The sequence below is a fragment of the Arachis hypogaea genome, chromosome 16, assembly GCF_003086295.3.
Source record: "Arachis hypogaea cultivar Tifrunner chromosome 16, arahy.Tifrunner.gnm2.J5K5, whole genome shotgun sequence".
NCBI classification, from domain to species: domain Eukaryota; kingdom Viridiplantae; phylum Streptophyta; class Magnoliopsida; order Fabales; family Fabaceae; genus Arachis; species Arachis hypogaea.
The window spans coordinates 51,346,452-51,355,134 of NC_092051.1; the positions used below are offsets into that span (position 1 = coordinate 51,346,452).

The window sequence follows — 8,683 nt, forward strand, 5'->3', positions numbered from 1 at the left end:
ATATTAATCCTCTCTTATTACCATTATATGCCTTGATATGTGTGTTAAGTGATTTCAGAGATTACAGGGCAGGAATGGCTCAGAGGATGGAAAGGAAGTATGCAAAAGTGGAAGGAATACAAGAAGTTGGAAAAATTGCTAAGCTGTCCAGCCTGACCTCTTCGCACTCAAACGGCTATAACTTTAGCTACAAAGGTCCAAACGACATGGTTCTAGTTGTGTTGGAAAGCTAACGTCCGGGGCTTCAATTTAATATATAATATGCCATAGTTGCCCTGACGCTAGATGACGCGACCGCGTGACCCATGCGGCCGCGTCGCAGTAACAAAAATCAGCGTGTTTGAATTCGCAACCAGCGAATTCTGGGCTATTTGTGACCCAGTTTGCGGCCCAGAAAACACAGATTAGATGCTATAAAGTGGGAAAATGCATCCATTCATAAACGTGCTCTCATATTCACAATTTTAGGAGTAGATGTAGTTTTTAGAGAGAGAGGTTCTCTCCTCTCTCTTAGGATTAGGATTTAGGATTTCTCTTAGTTTTAAGAGTGGCTCTCAATCCCAGATTCTTTATTTTTATTTATTTTTCCAATTTAATTTATGAACCCTTCCATGTTACATATAATTTTCTTAATTATTGTTATTTGAGGTATTTAAGATTTAAGATTGCTTTGCTCTGTTTAAGATTGCTTTCAATTTAATTTAGATATTTTTTTCTCCCTTTTGGCTTTGGTCAAGTGATTGGTAATACTTGACTTATCAAACTCAGCAAGCGATTGAAATTGGCAGATTCTGCTTGAGCTAGGATTTCTCTAAGGCTAGTCTCTCCACAGGAGTTGACTAGGACTTGAGAATCAAGCCAATCAGTCCACTCAACCTTCCTTTGCTTAGTAAAGGCTGACCAAGTGGGATTAAAACCCAATTCTCTTCACACCTGATAAGGATAACTAGGATAGGACCTCCAATTTTTCATACCTTGCCAAGAGTTTATTTTATAGTTATTTATTTATTTTATTCTTCTTATGCAACATACTGCTCCCTAATTTCTAAAACCCCTAATTTACAAACTCATAACCAATAATAAGAACATACTTCCCTGTAGTTCCTTGAGAAGACGACCCGAGATTTGAATACTCGGTTATCAATTTCAAAGGGGTTTGTTACTTGTGACAACCAAAACGTTTGTATGAAAGGACTTTTGAAGGTTTAGAAACTATACTTGCAATGAGGATTTATCCGCAAATTTCTAGACCACGCAAAAGTTCTCTCATCAGTGACACTCCCAGTCTTCTCATGAGCCTTAATCTCCTTTAGTTCCTCAGTATCAAGCTCCTCCTTGGGTTGGTCCTTAGCTTCCATTGTGAGGGCCTTAATCTCTAGTATCCTCTTACTCGACTGACCTACCTATATCTCCAAATTCCGAATGGAAGACCTAGTTTCTGCCATGAAACTATGCGTGATCTCGGAGAGGTTAGAGACTATAGTAGCCAGGTCAGAAAAGCTCTGCACAGGGGTCTCCATCTGTTGCTGAGAGGGTTGGAATGGTCTGTTGTTGAACCGATTTTGGTTCGTTCCACACTGGTTGCTATTGAAGCCTTGTTGAGGCCTCTGCTGATCTCTCCACCCGAAGTTGGGGTGGTTATTGAAAGTATTTGAATAGGAATTGTTATTGGAGTTCTTAGAGGAGTTTTCCATGTAGTTCACCTCCTCTAAGGTGGTTTATGCAGTGTCACCGTCATCCACTTCATACGCTGCTTCTAGGGTATAAGCAGTTGAGCTCTGTGCCCCCACTCAAGTGTTGAGAGATCTTGTTGATCTACTGGAACATGAGCTTGTTCTAAGCCAATATGGCATCCAGTGTATCCACTTCCATGACTCCTCTCTTCTGAGATGCCCCATTGTTCACTGGGTTCCTCTCAGAAGTGTACATATATTGGTTGTTGGCAACTATATCAACAAGGTCCTACGCTGCCTCAGGTGTCTTTTTCATGTGGAGTGAGCCACCAGCAGAGTGGTCCAGTGCCATCTTGGACATCTCGGAGAGGCCATCATAGAAGATCTCTCACATGGTCCAATATGAGATCATGTTAGGAGGGCATCTTCTGATGAGCTGCTTGTACCTGTCCCAAGCTTCATAGAGGGACTCTCCCTCTTTTTGTCAGAAAATATGGACTTCCACCCTAAGCTTACTCAACTTTTGAGGTGGAAAAAACTTGTCAAAAAATCCATTGACCACCTTCTCCCAAGTGTCCAGGCTTCCCTTAGGCTGAGAATCTAGCCATAGCCTTGCTCTGTCCTTTATAGCAAAGGGGAAGAGTATGAGCTTGTAAACCTCTGGATTTACTCCATTAGTCTTAACAGTGTCACATATCTGCAGGAAATTAGAAATGAATTTGTTGGGGTCCTCCTGCGGGAGTCCATAAAACTGGCAATTCTGTTGCACTAGAGTGACCAGTTGAGGCTTAAGCTCAAAATTATTTGTACCAATGGCAGGTATGGAGATGCTGCGCCCATAGAAGTCAGAATTGGGTGTATTGTAAGATCCAAGGACCTTTCTTGTGTCTCCTCTAGCTTCTGGATTAGCTGCCATTGTTGTATCTTCAACTTCTTGCTCAAGAGCTTTCGTGAGATTATCTCTGGCTCTACTAGCTTGAGCCTGCTGCAAACGCCTTCTTAAGAGTCTCTCAGGTTTAGGGTCAAGATCAAGAAGAGCTTCTCTATCTCTATTCCTGCTCTTAAATAGGAAAAAAGAGACCAAGAAGAGCAAAAGAAGGGAGTCTCTATGTCAGAGTATAGAGAGCTCCTTGTGAGAAACTTAGATAAAGAGAAAAGAAAAATAAAGGTGTCTTTTAATGTTAGAATTTTCGAAAATAAAGAGAGGGAAAGAAGTAAAAGATTTTTGAAAAAAAACGAAGAAAAAGAAAGAAGAATTAAAGAAACACCAAACTTTTAAAATTAAAACAAATAATTAACTAACAAGAATTAAAAATATCAAAGAATTGAAGTTAAAAAATTTTGAAATTTAAAAATGAAAAGTCAAATAAAGAATTTGAAATTCACAATTTTTAGAAAGTCAAGAGAGAGAGAAACAAGATAAGATTTCGAAAGTTTTAAAAATTTTGAAATTAAAATTTGAAAGAAGGTAAAACTAACAAAACACTAAACTTTTAAAATTTGAATTTAAATTCAAGATAAGATAACAAAATTTTGAAAGTCAAAGAAAAAGATAAGATAAAGATTTTAAAGATAAACAAGAAAATAAAAAGATTATTAACAGGACACCAAACTTAAAATTTTTGAAGTCAAGAAAGAAAAAGATTCACAATTTTCGAAAAGATATATATATATATATATATATATTATTTTTTATTTTTTGAATTAAAAAGAAAAGAAAAACACTAAATGGACACCAAACTTAAATATTTCAAAATTAAAGAACACATATTTCGAAAAATTAGAGAGAGAAACACTAAAAGACACCAAACTTAAGAATTGACACAAGGCTCAAACAAAAGAAAAGATGACTAAAGATGAAAAGTTTTTTTTCTGAAAAATTTTGAACAAGAAAATAAGAAACACAGTTAAAAGAAAAACTAGTAAAAAGTACTTGATCTAAGTAGCAAGATAACCGGTAGTTTGTCAATCTCGAACAATCCCTAGCAATGGCGCCAAAAACTTGGTGCGCGAAATTGAACTCACACAACTTCACCGGTAAGTACACCGGGTCGTCCAAGTAATACCTCAAGTGAGTGAGGGTCGATCCTACGAGGATTGTTGGATTGAGCAAGCAGTGGTTATCTTGTAGATCTTAGTCAGGCGAATAGAACGATAGTGGTTGTTGTTGTAGGCGCATAAATAGAATAATAAAGAAAGCAATAAAGAATTGATAAAGAAACAGTAATAAGAAATCAGTTAAGGCTTTGTAGATGCTTTATCTTTCTGGATTAATACTTCTTACAGACTACTTTAACAATGAATCATTCATTCTATGGCAAAGCTGTAAGTGATTAACTCAAGTCCTCTCATCAAGTTAATCTCCTCTAATTCATATCAAATGCCATTGTGATGAAGGGAAAATTGATGGTTTAGAATTTCACAATAAATTCTCGTTGCAAGTATAGTTTCTAAACCATCAAATTATCTTCTCATACAAAAAAATGGTTATCACAAGTAACAAACCCCAATAAAAATAATCGAAGTATTCAAATATCGGGTCGTCTCTCAAATGAATTGCAGGAAAATGTTCTTGTTATTGGTTATGAAATGCATATTTTGGGGTTTTGGATAAAGGACAAGAAAAGTAAATTGCAAGAATTAAACTAATAGCTAAGAAAGCTCTTGGCAAGGAATGGGAACAAGAAGTCCTATCCTCATTATCCTCCTCAATTGTGACAAGAATTGTCCATTGCTCCACTTAGTCAACCTCTAACTATGAAGGAAAGTGAAGTGGAGATAATCAATTTGATTCCTCAAGTCCTAGTCAACTCCTAAGAAAAGACTAGCTTTAGTGGAATTCAAATCAACTAGCAACTTTTAATTATTAATCAACAAAAGAGTTTGATAACTTAAGAGTCTCCAATTACTCAACCAAAGCCAAGAGTAGAAAAATCTACTCTAGCATTGATAAACCCATATTTTGTGATATATTTTGTGCTTAATCTGAGTGATTTATTCAATCCTTCACCCACTTATTCATATTAATTGCATGGTTTTACTTTCCCTTCCTTATTATGTGATGTATGTGAAAAACATGTTTCCTATGCTTAAAAATAATTATTTTGATTACCCTTTATTTCCATTCGATGCCATGATTCGTGTGTTGAGTAGCTTCAGATCTTCTAAGGCAGGAATGATTTAAAGGATGGAAAGAAAACATACAAAATTGGAAGGAAAGCATAAAACGGAGTTTTTGAAGAAACTGGTAGCCACGCGATTGCATGGGCGACGCGGCTGCATGCCAGCGCGAAGAGACATTAACGCGGCCGTATGACTAACGCAACCGCGCGCCTTGAGCGAAACGCATATGACGCGGACAAATGACTGACGCAACCGCGTGACAAGGAAAAACTCCCAATGACGCGACCGCATGATCCACGCGGACGCGTGACAGAGGCCACGCACCAGAAATTGCAGAAAACGCTTATAGCGAATTCTGAAGCCCTTTTTGGCCCAAATCCAAGTCTAGAAGGCACAGACCAGAGGTTATAAAGTGGGGGAATGCATCCATTCAGGGAGAGTCTCCAATTAGTTAGTATTCATGAATTAGATGTAGCTTTGAGGGAGGTTCTCTCCTCTCTCTCCTTAGGATTAGGATTTAGATTTAGGATTTTATTCGCTTTTCGGATTATCTCTTTACCAGGTTCAATATTCCTTTTTATTATGTTCTCAATTTAATTATGAATTCTTCTATGTTACAGATTACTCTTTGAATTAATGTTATTTAAGGTATTTCAGTTTAATATTGCTTTCTTTTATTTATGTTACTTTTATCCCCAATCTGAAGACATTTTTATTCCAGTAGATTTACTTTTCCCCTTTTGGTCTTGGTTAAGAAATCAGTAACTCAGGAGTTATCAAACTCAAACATGATTGATAATCGTTATCTTTGCTAATTGAATTGAACTTCAATAATGTCAATCTTTCCTTGCGGATTAACTAGGATTTGAGGATCTAACTAATTAGTCACTTGACCTTCCCTTGCTCTAGCAAAGGTTAACTAAGTTGAATTAAGATTCAATTTTCATCATCATTGATAAGGATAACTAGGATAGGACTTCTAATTTCTCATACCTTGCCAAAAGTGTGTTTTATAGTTATTTATTTAAATTACAGTCTTTTACTTACTTTAATTGCAATTTAAATTACTTGTTCCTCACCTTCAAAACCCCAATTTACAATCTTCATAACCAATAATAAGAACACACTTCCCTGCAGATCCTTGAGAAGACGACCCGAGGTTTGAATACTTCGGTTATCAATTTATTTAGGGGTTTGTTACTTGTGACAACCAAAACGTTTGTAAGAAAGGTTGATTGCTTGGTTTAGTAACTATACTTGCAACGAGAGTTTACTATAACTTCTAAACCATCAATCTTCCGTCCCTTTTCAAAATGGCGCCGTTGCCGGGGAATTGCAAACGTGTGCCTTATTATTGGTTATTGTAAATATTTTTCTTTACATGTTTATTTGTTTTTTATTTTCTTCTTTCATCTTCATTAGCTACTATGAATTCTCACCCCTCTCGCTTTGAGTTTGGTTCTAATATTGTTGAAAGGAATGAAAGTTATAACAGGAACATGCATCAAGGTCAGAGCAATCAAAGATGGATGGAGCCAAGAGGATCTGATCAATCCTTTAGGCAGCAAGACCCTCCAAGACATCATGGACAAAGACCATTCCACAGTGCATACTAAGGCAATAGACATGGTGGATAACCTCGTAGTTACCAACAAGCCCCACCCTATGCTTATAAGCCATCCTCCCAACACAACTTTGAACCACCACACTCACAAGCCCCTTTTCACCATTCGCCACCATATGATCCTCATTTACCCCGATCCGAATCCAATTACTCCGAAACACCACCACTTCCCAATGTACCACGTCCAAATCCATCACCCCGAGAATCAGAAGTTTGCCTCAAGGAAACAGTAGATCAACTTCAAACAACCCTTCATCAACTGGAGCAAGCAATAAGTCAATTATCTTCTAGACGTTCAAACATTCAAGGACCCTCCACAGCCCCATGTGGACAATCTAACGAAGAGCGTAGCATGAAGGAGATACTAGAAACTCCAGTGGATAAGACAGAGCATGGCTTCATACTAGAACAAGTAGAGGAAGCTGTCATTATACAAGAAGAAGAGTTGGTTAAAGACTTAGGAGACGCTGAACTTCCATGGGAATCCAGAGTTGTGGAGAACTCTGTCAAGGACGTTACAACTGATGCTAAGGAGGATAGTACACAACCCCCAGAGCAAGTCTTTTATGAAGAACTAGATGGAATAATCCAAGAAGCAAGTATCCTTGATGATGATGAACTTGCATCCGCAAGTGAATTCTCTGAGATTGAAGAACCTTCCCCAAGTGAATACGAAGATGATGTGGAGGTAGATTTCTCCCAACCTCCCGCTTATGACTTGAGTGATGAGGAAGACATAGAAGACTTTGATCAGGAAGAAGTTACATTTGAAGAATTCTGCAAAGAAGTGGAGAAATTCACATAAGAGCCCAAGGGAGTAGAGCTCACAGAACCACTGGAAACACCTATCCCAAGGCCATTACCACCCAATACAAGCTTCAAGTGGGTACAATCCTTAACCTTTAGCTTTATTTTTCCACTTGAATATGGTTTGCTTGAAACAGATGGCCAGCTTAGAGCTCTCTGCGGCTTTAAGAGTAAACGGGAAATGGCTCGTACTCAGAGCTGGTGCACAAGGTTCAACAAGGTTCCACGCTTCAACTTGAAGTGCACGGATTGGCATCATAATCAATCGAATGGATCTCGGAAAACGTTTGGTTATTCTGGTGAGAATCTAATTTCTAAACCCCCCAGATGGAAAAATATAGATCAAGACGAAGACGGATTTAAAAGCCAAGTTTGGGATCCTGGAATCTATTCTAACACTCGTCACCCCGGGAGCTTGAGAATCTATTTGAAGCTGCTCAGAAGCTTTACATGCCTAGTTTGGGACCTCGGAGGCTATTGGCATTCCAAGCATTGGTGGAGATTTCTGGACGAGTTTAAGCATAAGCCGCCATAGCAGGAAGCTCATCCAATGTCCAACTTAAGGACTTTAACTAAAAGTGCTAGGTGGGAGACAACCCACCATGGTATGGTCGTTTCTTTTTCAGTTTTATTTATTTTTCTTTCCTTTTCAATTGAACCTGAATATTATTCATTCGCATTGCATACTGCATAATTGCATACCTGCATAAAAAAAAGGGTGCGCGACGCGACCGCATCACTCATGTGATCGCATCAAGTTGCGAAAACACTCCCCACGCGTCCGCATCATTCACGCGGCCGCATGATCTGGAGATCGGCGTAAACATCCAACGTCCAGAAAGTTAAGCTGGAATCGTGCGGCTACTGTGCGTTTCACACAAAACGACCAACGCGGTCGCGTCCCTAACGCGATCACGTCACTTGCACAAAATCAATCCCACGCGACAGCATGAGCGACGCGATCGCGTCGCATGGATTGCACAACACCCCAAAAGGAGACAGAGAGTTGCGCTGAAACGACGCTGGAATCGTGCGTTTAGCACAATTTCCAGCGACGCGATCGCATGCCTCAGGCGATCGCGTCATTCACTCCTCGATCCATTCTAGGCGACCGCGTGCCCCACGCGATCGCGTCAACCACGCGACCGCGTGCCCCACGCGATCGCGTGGATTCAAATTCCATAATCCCCTAGTCACGCAAACCCTACCATTCGCGCCCTCCCAACCCCTTCTCCTTCCTCTCTTCTTCTCCAACCACCCAACCACCACCCAGCCACCATCACCAACCGCCGCCATCCCGCCGACCACCCAGACCCCGCCGCCACGCCACCCCCTTCCTCCTTCCCCTTTTTTCTTCTTCTTCCTTCTTCCTCCTCCCTCCACCGCCACTGCCCCCTCCGCGATCACCACCCCACCGCGCCGCCGTCACCGCCGCGCCCCCATCCGCCACCCACGC

General features: G+C 39.9%; 1 non-coding gene across 1 annotated transcript; it reads left to right on the forward strand.

The window, feature by feature from the left end:
* The first annotated feature begins 2,083 nt into the window (after positions 1-2,083).
* LOC112761386 (small nucleolar RNA R71) lies at positions 2,084-2,187 on the forward strand. Its single transcript, XR_003181783.1, has one exon. It is a non-coding gene; the product is annotated as a small nucleolar RNA R71 (small nucleolar RNA).
* The last annotated feature ends 6,496 nt before the right edge of the window (positions 2,188-8,683 follow it).